Below are 8956 nucleotides of genomic sequence, written 5' to 3' on the forward strand. Positions count from 1 at the left end.
AAAACCTTCATACCCTTGGGTCTGGACGCCTAATGTCAGACATTTTAATATATGGGGATCATCTAAGGCAACTGAATCCTTCTGACAAAGTAGTCTCAACACCTCCCATTTAGGCTTGAGTAAAGGAAACCCATCTATTATCTAACAACGCTGAGAAAACAAAAGTTTTTTGGCCCTTCATATGACAGGCATTAATCCCGACTCGAACCATTCCAAGATGGACATATTTATAACCAGACTTAAGAGTAGCTTGGATATGTTTAGGTTTTAGCAGAGGGATTGTCATCATAGCATTTAAATTGAGCTTAGTCCGAATAGATCTTTCTTTAATCTTTATTTGACTAAGTGGTCGAAACTTAAATTGAGAAATACCAGCGTAAACATCAGACGGAGACACTTCTGGCAATTTCCATGCTACTCTAGGATTAGTTTCTTCTATATTTAAGCATGCAGAGTTTAATTCTTTATAAGGTTGCATGCATAATTGTTTTAAACCAGATCTAAGAGTTTCTTCACTGCCTAATTCCTCAAAATGCTTTGAACCAAATTGGCCTTTACACATGGAAGATGATGATGCAGAAGAAGAATCCATTTCTGTATCGAGATAGACCACTGTAAGCTTTTATCACAGTGAGCAGAGCCGAAGCTAAAACTCAGTGAAGGTTATCTGGCTTACAGAGGGCTCGAGCTTAGAAAAGAATGAAAGAAAGAACTCAAGAGATTAGGATGCAGAGAGAATCACTGCTCAAGAAATCTCTTTTTCTGGCTCTGATACCATTTAGGAAGGGTCTTTGTATATTACTCAGATAACGCTGGTAGCGCTCACGAGCTCCCCAGATGCAACTTCCAACGGCCCCCTGCTACGTCCTCGACTACTCCTGTCCTTCAACGCCAACACCTGGCAACACGGACTTTCACCTTCAACAGACAATAGCGCCTGGATCGGTACACCAGCAAGGGAAGGCTACTCACGGTTTATCAGCAAAGCATATACATAGATCATTCACAAAATTACCAACAAGCCAAACTCAGAGAATGCTGAAGCAATTTTATTACAAAATGCGGAATTCACAAGCTTAAGAACTTTCTTCGTGTTGCAAGCAGATCAGTCTTTCGACTGACAAATGCAGAGCAGGAAGATTATCTCGACTCTAGACACTAGACTCTTCGTCTCCTCGACCGAATGCCGAGTGAAAACCTCTCAACCTATATTTATTACAATCGGGTGACTTCTGCGCCAAGCCAAAGGAATCTTCCAGCTGTCCATCCATTTGGTTTAGCGTAAGTCACGGAGACACATCCGCACATTTGGATGGGGCCAAATTCATCTTTCGGCGCCGAAAGTAACCAAGCACTGATATATGACATAAAGAGAATCTCTTTTTGAAGTGGGAGTATGACCACTTGTACAAATATTAGGGCCAGTCGGCCGACAAACTTGAAGTGATTACACAGAGAAACTTCTACGGAGAGCTCTCGTGAACTCCATCTAACATATGGGGTCAGATTCCCACACAATTACAGTGGTACATATATCTCTCATCACGAGAAAGCTGTCTGTGGTACCGTTCTACCTGCCAATGTGAGGTATTATAATTTCGTGCAGCATCTTCATTATGGACAAAGTTTAATGGACGCTGATCTGGAGGCATGAACTGGACGGAGAACTTTACCTTTCTTTCCCAGATTTCACTTTGATATGATTCTCGTACGACAGGCTCGCTTGTTTGAAGAGATACCAGTGAAACTCAATGGGCGGAATTTAGATACTCTTGACTCGCAATGTATGAGGATGTAAAAATATGTAACAAAATATACACAAATATGTAAATTGAATTGTAAAATAAAATACTTTGGCATTAGTTTTGATAAAATTAATAGTACAATAGAGAAAGTGGGAGAGTTGTTAAAATCAACTAAACAAAAAATATTTGAAGCATACAAAGAACTATGGGATAAAAGGTTGTTATGTGAGAATTAGTTGCAGAAAGGAGAGTACAGAGGATGAGTAACTTAAAAGGTACAACAAAGAGAAGATTAGGTAATTCATCAAGAATAAATTTTGATATCTTTTATCAAGAGAATTAAGTCTCCTTCAGGTAAGTTCCTGAAAAGCCATCATGTTAGTGCCTATGAATAGTGAGTGCTTGGAAAGAAAAAAGTGGCTGTAGCTTCCCCTAAGTTGGTTCCTATATAATATGATGTAAAAATAAGTTAGTACTTAGAATTAAATGAAAACAAAAATATCAGTGATTTTCTCTTTTTATGAATCTCCCTGTATATATGGTGTCTCTATGTGGTGTTTGTGTGTGTGATGATGATGGTATTCTTGTCCATTGACTTCATGATCATTGTTGAATATTTAAATAACTTTGCTCGTTGTTAAAATTGTCTAAATATTGTTAGAAGATTTAAAATATTAATCCATCCACCCTCTTATTATTTTCTTAGTTTCCAACAATTAGTATAAGATCCAGTTCGTTCAACATTTGTCTAATAGTTGGAAGGAAGATCTAATCTATAAATATGGCAAGTAAGGAAGGATGTTCTGCAAACAAATCTCCCTATGTTTAATGGAACTAACTATACCTTTCAGAAATTTATAATGAGCACATATCTAATGTCCCTTGGAGTATAAGATTTGGGTTCAATAGAGCATCGTTATGAAAAAACAACTGTCATTGTTAATAAAGATGATAAACTTGAATTTTGTTTAAACACCAAAGTTATGAATGCTATCCTTAGTGGGTTAGCTGAACCATAATTTGTAAAAGTAATGCATTGTAAGACTTCAAAGGAAATGTGGGATAAGTTAAGAAACATTGACAAAGGTGACAGTCAAGTGAAAATGGCTTAAAATGTAGTTTGAGTCGTTGAAAATGAATGATGATGAAGATATATCAAAATTATTTCTTCAAGTTGATGAAATAGTAAATGCTATGAGGGGTAATGATGAAACCATTAAGGCCCACGGGGCTTTGGATTGACGGTGAATGGGTGCGCTGTTAAGGCACTCCTTGCGATAGGTCACTGGTTCAATTCCCTGTGGGTACTTAGTTTAGTCTTAACCTAGAAAAAAAAAAATGATGAAACCATTAAGTAATATACAATAGTTCAAAAGTGTTGAGGTCTCTTCACACTAATTTTCATCCTAAATTATTATCTATTAAAGAAATGTCTAACATGGAAACTCTAACAATGGATCGATTTCTTGGGTCACTAATAGCATATGATATGAGAAACACAAAAAGAAAATGAACATCAAGAGAATTAACATTTAAAGAAAACATAATATCCTCAAAATGCTTAGAATGTTCAATAGTTTTGGATGAAGAAGAAGCCAAATGTTTAAGAACACTGAAAAAAGGAACTAGTAAGTAGGACATTATGCTTCAAAATGAATATTTGAAATAGAAGACAAACACTCGAAATTTAAAGAAAATAACAAATATAGGGGAGTGAAGAACGAGAGAAGAGTTAAAAAGAAAATAGTTTATACTCAAGAAGGTAGGAGCTCCGTTGAATACACAATTGAATCTTTTGAAACTCTAACAATGGATCGATTTCTTGGGTCACTAATAGCATATGATATGAGAAACACAAAAAGAAAATGAACATCAAGAGAATTAACATTTAAAGAAAACATAATATCCTCAAAATGCTTAGAATGTTCAATAGTTTTGGATGAAGAAGAAGCCAAATGTTTAAGAACACTGAAAAAAGGAACTAGTAAGTAGGACATTATGCTTCAAAATGAATATTCAAAACAGAAGACAAACACTCGAAATTTAAAGAAAATAACAAATATAGGAGAGTGAAGAACGAGAGGAGTTAAAAAGAAAATAGTTTATACTCAAGAAGGTAGGAGCTCCGTTGAATACACAATTGAATCTTTTGATGAAGAAGGAATCAATGAATTTATGATCATGGCCCTAGAATCTCAAAATGAAGAACATAATGAATGTGACAAGTGAAGAACAAGAGGGTGTAGTTTATCTAGAAGCAAAACTAATCAGTGCTTTAGATGAAATTAACAAGCTTGAGAAAAAAATAAGAAACCAAAGGAAATATTGATTAAATATGTTAAAGAAGAACAAAATTATGAGAAAACTCTTAAGTTAAAGGTTGAATTGGAAGAAGATAAGGAGTTTGAAGACATTTTATTATAACAACTAGAAGAAAAAAGAAAATAATGTGAAAAATTGGAAGATGACGTGGTCTCTCTCAAAAAGAAGTTAGAAAAAACTCAAGCTGAACTAAATATAATCTAAATCACACTAAAGGGTCTAAGAATTTGGATGGAATTATTAATGCTCAAAGATATCCTCTCATAAAAATTAGTTTGGGTAATGAAGGAGAAACTAGGAAGACGAAAATCCGAGGATAAAAATAACTCAAAGAGAGTAACAACAACTGAACCTAAAGTAATGGCAACAATCAATAGTTAAAATATAAGAAACTTGATAGAATCACTCAACAACAACATGACAAAAACACAAGTCAGTACTAGTAAGGAAAAAATACAACTCAACAACAGTAAAGCAACAATACTACTCAACAGAAAACAAGAAATTTCTATAATAAGGAAATTAATCATCAAAAGCCCTACTTTCTTCCAAAATCACAATTATTATGTTCCTAGGAGATCATACTCACAAGGACCAACTATTCCTAGGAACATAAATTTCTTATATGGTTACTATTATTTATGAAACGAATTGAGTCACAAGGTTGTCAATTCTCGAGCATATAATAGAAGAAAACAAGAAAAAAAATCAAGTAATGAGATGACATATTTGTAAATTCAAGTAGAGAAAAGAGTACACAACAATTCATTTTCCCTCATATTTGATGTCACCAAAATGCTTCAATGGTCATAACTATGGAAATACTTCAAATGAATGTAGAACCAAAAAAATTATACCACTATCTCAAGGTAAAAAAATGATAGAAGGAACCCAAATTGTTGAAAAATAAGAGGGAAGAGAAGTAAGAAAAATGTGGCCTTGTCTTATTTTCTCGTAATAAAAATACCTACTAGTATGTAGACAACAGTTTGTTTAGGCATATGACTAGTGATAAAGGTAAGTTTTTATCAATTAATGAAAATAAATCAGGGAACATTACCTTTGGTAATGAATTCAGGCAAGATAATGGCCAAAGGCACAATAATGGAAAAGGAAATGCACAAGATGTTATATTTGTAGAAGGACTTAAACACAACTTATTGAGCATAAGTCAAATGCGTGACAGAGGATACAATGTCACTTTTCAGTCTCAATATTGTGAAATAAAATTATATACCATGGGAAAAGTTGTGGCTATGGTAGTCTAAACCTCGAATAATATTTACATTCTGAAGGAAGAAAATGGGGAATCTCAATTAAGAAAGCTATATGAATGATAACTATTGAATAGAAAGCTAGGGCATTTTAACCTCATCTGTGTCAAAGCCATAGTCTGTATTTGTGTGGTGTCTATATGTTGCTCGATAAACTCGTGAGAAATAGCAGAGATGAGTTTACCTATGTAACTGTTTTCCACACTGCCGTCAGCTAAAAGCTGTGGCTGACCTTGATCGTTTAAGACAACGGTTTTTGCCCATTCAGAAATTAAATCTTTATCTTTCTGCTGAAGTAATGCAATCCACTGTTTTAACCTACCTTCAAAACCAATAATGAGCATATTTACAGAATCAACAGGTGCAGAATTAGCAGCAACATATGTATGTTTTGTAACATGTAACCATTTGTTCCAACATCATCTGAATTTCTGACGGATTCTTATTATCAATACTCCAACTGACTATAGAACCAGCAGACCATTCTTTCTGAGGATACAAGATTGCACCATGGGAAATATCAGGAGCTGTTTTCCAACTACCTTGGTAGTCTTCAGGAATGTTTGCATGTAAACTTTCAGAATCTGATGCAGGATGCAAAACATTCAAATCAAAAGCTCCATCATCCTCAGGCTCATAATAAATTGTTTCTATAGGAGAAGGATTATATTCAGATGTAGAAGTTATTGCTTTATTTGGTAATGAAAATCTAATTGAAGAAAATGGATCAGATAACAGTTGTTCTGTTTTCTTCCCATAACTCAAATCTAGTAGGTACATCTACTATAGGAATATCAGTTGTAGATTCAATATTTACAGGGCCAAACTTTAATCTACTTTCCGGTTTGTACAAGGATAAGGAGAGGCCGGAACATCTTTTCTTTTTCTGCCTTCATTTTTTCTGCTTGTTCTTTCTTCATTTTTTCTGCTTGTTCTTTCTTCTGTTGTGAAGAAAGCCTTTTAGACCTTTCAAGATAATCAATCTTATCTGCAGTCCCTGTATGCTCAAGTTTTAATTCTGCTAATGCATTTCCTATTGCATCAACATTATCTGAAACATCATGCAGATTTAGGTCTATTATTTCTCTTTCTAGTTTTTTCCCTGTATCCTGGAACTCTTTTACTAATAGGCCAAACTGTCTATCCATCTTTTGAGACAAAAGGGTAGTATTTGTATCTATGTTGACTAAATATTTTTTAGTCAATTCTCTTTGTTCTTTGCCTATTATGCTGATCTTTTTATCCAAGATTTTGTGGCTCTTATGAAGACAGACATTTGTCCAATTTGTACTAGCTACTGAATTTCTATCAGCCAGCGTATCAGCATCTGAATGCAGGGGCATCATATTATACTTCTGGTTATCTTTGGTAATAACCAGGTCATCCCAAGGTGGGATATCATTCTCTGTTTCTATTACCCGACCTGTGACAGTATACCATTTGTATATCTTTTTAGGTTCAGGCTCTTCAGTATCCATCATTTGTACTAGGATAGCTTGTGACTTTGCTGGAGTAGGATATCCTAGTTGTTGGGCTAGCTCAGATCTAGTCCTTTCGTTTGGTTTGGAAACCATGGATACTAATTTTTCTGAAAACTCTGCAGGTTTCAATTCAATAGGCAGACCATCTAATTGATAACTATAATACCATTCATATAATGATATCCAGCAATTTTTATTTTCCATCCACTTTACCAATTGTGCAGAGATCTCTTCTCTTTGTTCTATTGTATGTTCCTCCCTGTATTTGTCTTTGAGAGGATAAGTCTTTGTGTCCCATAAAAATAATGGAAGGATTTGAAGATCCTTTTTATTGAAGGGAGCAAGCCCTCTTTTGAATATTTCAACCTGCTGCATTTGTGCCATTGTCAATTGTTCTGTTGCAGGCAGAGCTCACTATTTGCTACAAGTCTCTGTAAAGGGACTTCATAAGCATCATGGGGACCTAGGCCAGGTCTCTGTTTTGGATATTGATTGGCTTGGGGAACAGAGGTCTGTAGGTCTATGAATACTTCAATGACATGAAAGGAGTGGAAATTATTTTTACATTCATCAGGTGAACAATCTGGATGGCTGCATTGTCTGGTTTGTGCAGGTAATTGAATTCTCTCTTCATGGACAGGGATTGTTCCTGATGGAAGAGGAGACAAAACTGGAGACTGTACAGGGTTTTGTCTGAAATGAGCAGAAAGCTGTGGATCTATCTGATAAGAAGGATAAACTGTATTTTGTACAGGAGACTGAATGCTTCTACTACTCCCACCACGCTGCTAAGCTGGCTGAACTCCGGGGAATCTGATTATGACTGGGCCATCAGTTTCTGTGATAATGGGTTGGGCAAGAGCAACTGGCCTTTTGGCAGGTTTTTTTCAGTTCGTGACCCAATCATCAGGAGGACTTAACTCTCCTCTAGAAACAGAAACAGATGCAACTGGATTGCAGGCAGAGTCATATTGGATGAGTGTTACGGTTCCAGAGTAAGAATCACGGCTATGTAAGACAGCAGGTATAGTAGTATTATAAAATCTCACACAGGTAATATAGGAGATAGTCAAATTTTTTGCTTCTGACAGAAAACCTTCATACCCTTGGGTCTGGACGCCTAATGTCAGACATTCTAATATATGGGGATCATCTAAGGCAACTGAAAAATTTGGAAAAACATCATACTGTACAGGTCCTTCTGACAAAGTAGTCTTAACACCTCCTATTAAGGCTTGAGCAAAGGAAAGCCATCTCTTATCTAACAAAGCTGAGAAAACAGAAGTTTTTGGGCCCTTTCTATGACGGGCATTAATCCCGACTCGAACCATTCCAAGATGGACAAATTTATAACCTGACTTAAGAGCAGCTTGGATATGTTCAGGTTCTAGCAGAGGGATCATAGCATTTAAATTGAGCTTAGTCGGAATAGATCTTTCTTGAATCTTTATTCGACTAAGTGCCCGAAAGTGAAATCGAGAAATACCAGCATAAACATCAGACGGAGACACTTTTGGCAATTTCCATGCTGATGCAGAAGAAGAATACATTTCTGTATCGAGACAGACGACTGTAAGCTTTTATCACAATGAGCAGAGCCGAAGCTAAGACTCAGTGAAGGCTATCTGCCTTACAGAGGGCTCGACCTTAGAAAGGAATGAGAGAAAGAACTCAAGAGATTAGGATGCAGAGAGAATAACTGCTCAAGAAATCTATTTTTCTGGCTCTGATACCATTTACGAAGGGTATCTGTATATTACTCAGATAAAGCTGGTAGCGCTCACGAGCTCCCCAGATGCAGCTTCCAACGACCACCTGCTACGTCCTCGGCTACTCCTGTCCTTCAACGCCAACACCCGCCAACACGGACTTTCACCTTCAACAGACAATAGGGCCTGGATCGGTACACCAGCAAGGGAAGGTTACTCACGATTTATCAGGAAAGCATATACAGAGATCATTCACAAAAACTACCAACAAGCCAAACTCAGAGAATGCTGAAGCAATTTTATTACAAAATGCGGAATTTACAAGCTTGAGAAACTCAGAGAATGCTGAAGCAATTTTATTACAAAATGCGGAATTTACAAGCTTGAGAACTTTCTTCGTGTTGCAAGCAGAGCAGTCTTTCGAC

At 36.1% G+C, this 8956-nt stretch overlaps 1 long non-coding RNA gene across 1 annotated transcript; it reads right to left on the reverse strand.

Annotated features, from left to right (window-relative positions):
• Window positions 1-1397: 1397 nt before the first annotated feature.
• On the reverse strand, window positions 1398-8717 carry LOC149194912 (uncharacterized). The gene is made up of 2 exons (XR_016254576.1): window positions 8583-8717; window positions 1398-1771 (listed from the first exon to the last, which is right to left on the reverse strand). It is a non-coding gene; the product is annotated as an uncharacterized LOC149194912 (long non-coding RNA).
• Between the last annotated feature and the right edge of the window lie 239 nt (window positions 8718-8956).

The sequence above is a fragment of the Pinus tabuliformis genome, chromosome 2_2, assembly GCF_031772625.1.
Source record: "Pinus tabuliformis cultivar Carrire ecotype Pingquan chromosome 2_2, CPIR1, whole genome shotgun sequence".
NCBI classification, from domain to species: domain Eukaryota; kingdom Viridiplantae; phylum Streptophyta; class Pinopsida; order Pinales; family Pinaceae; genus Pinus; species Pinus tabuliformis.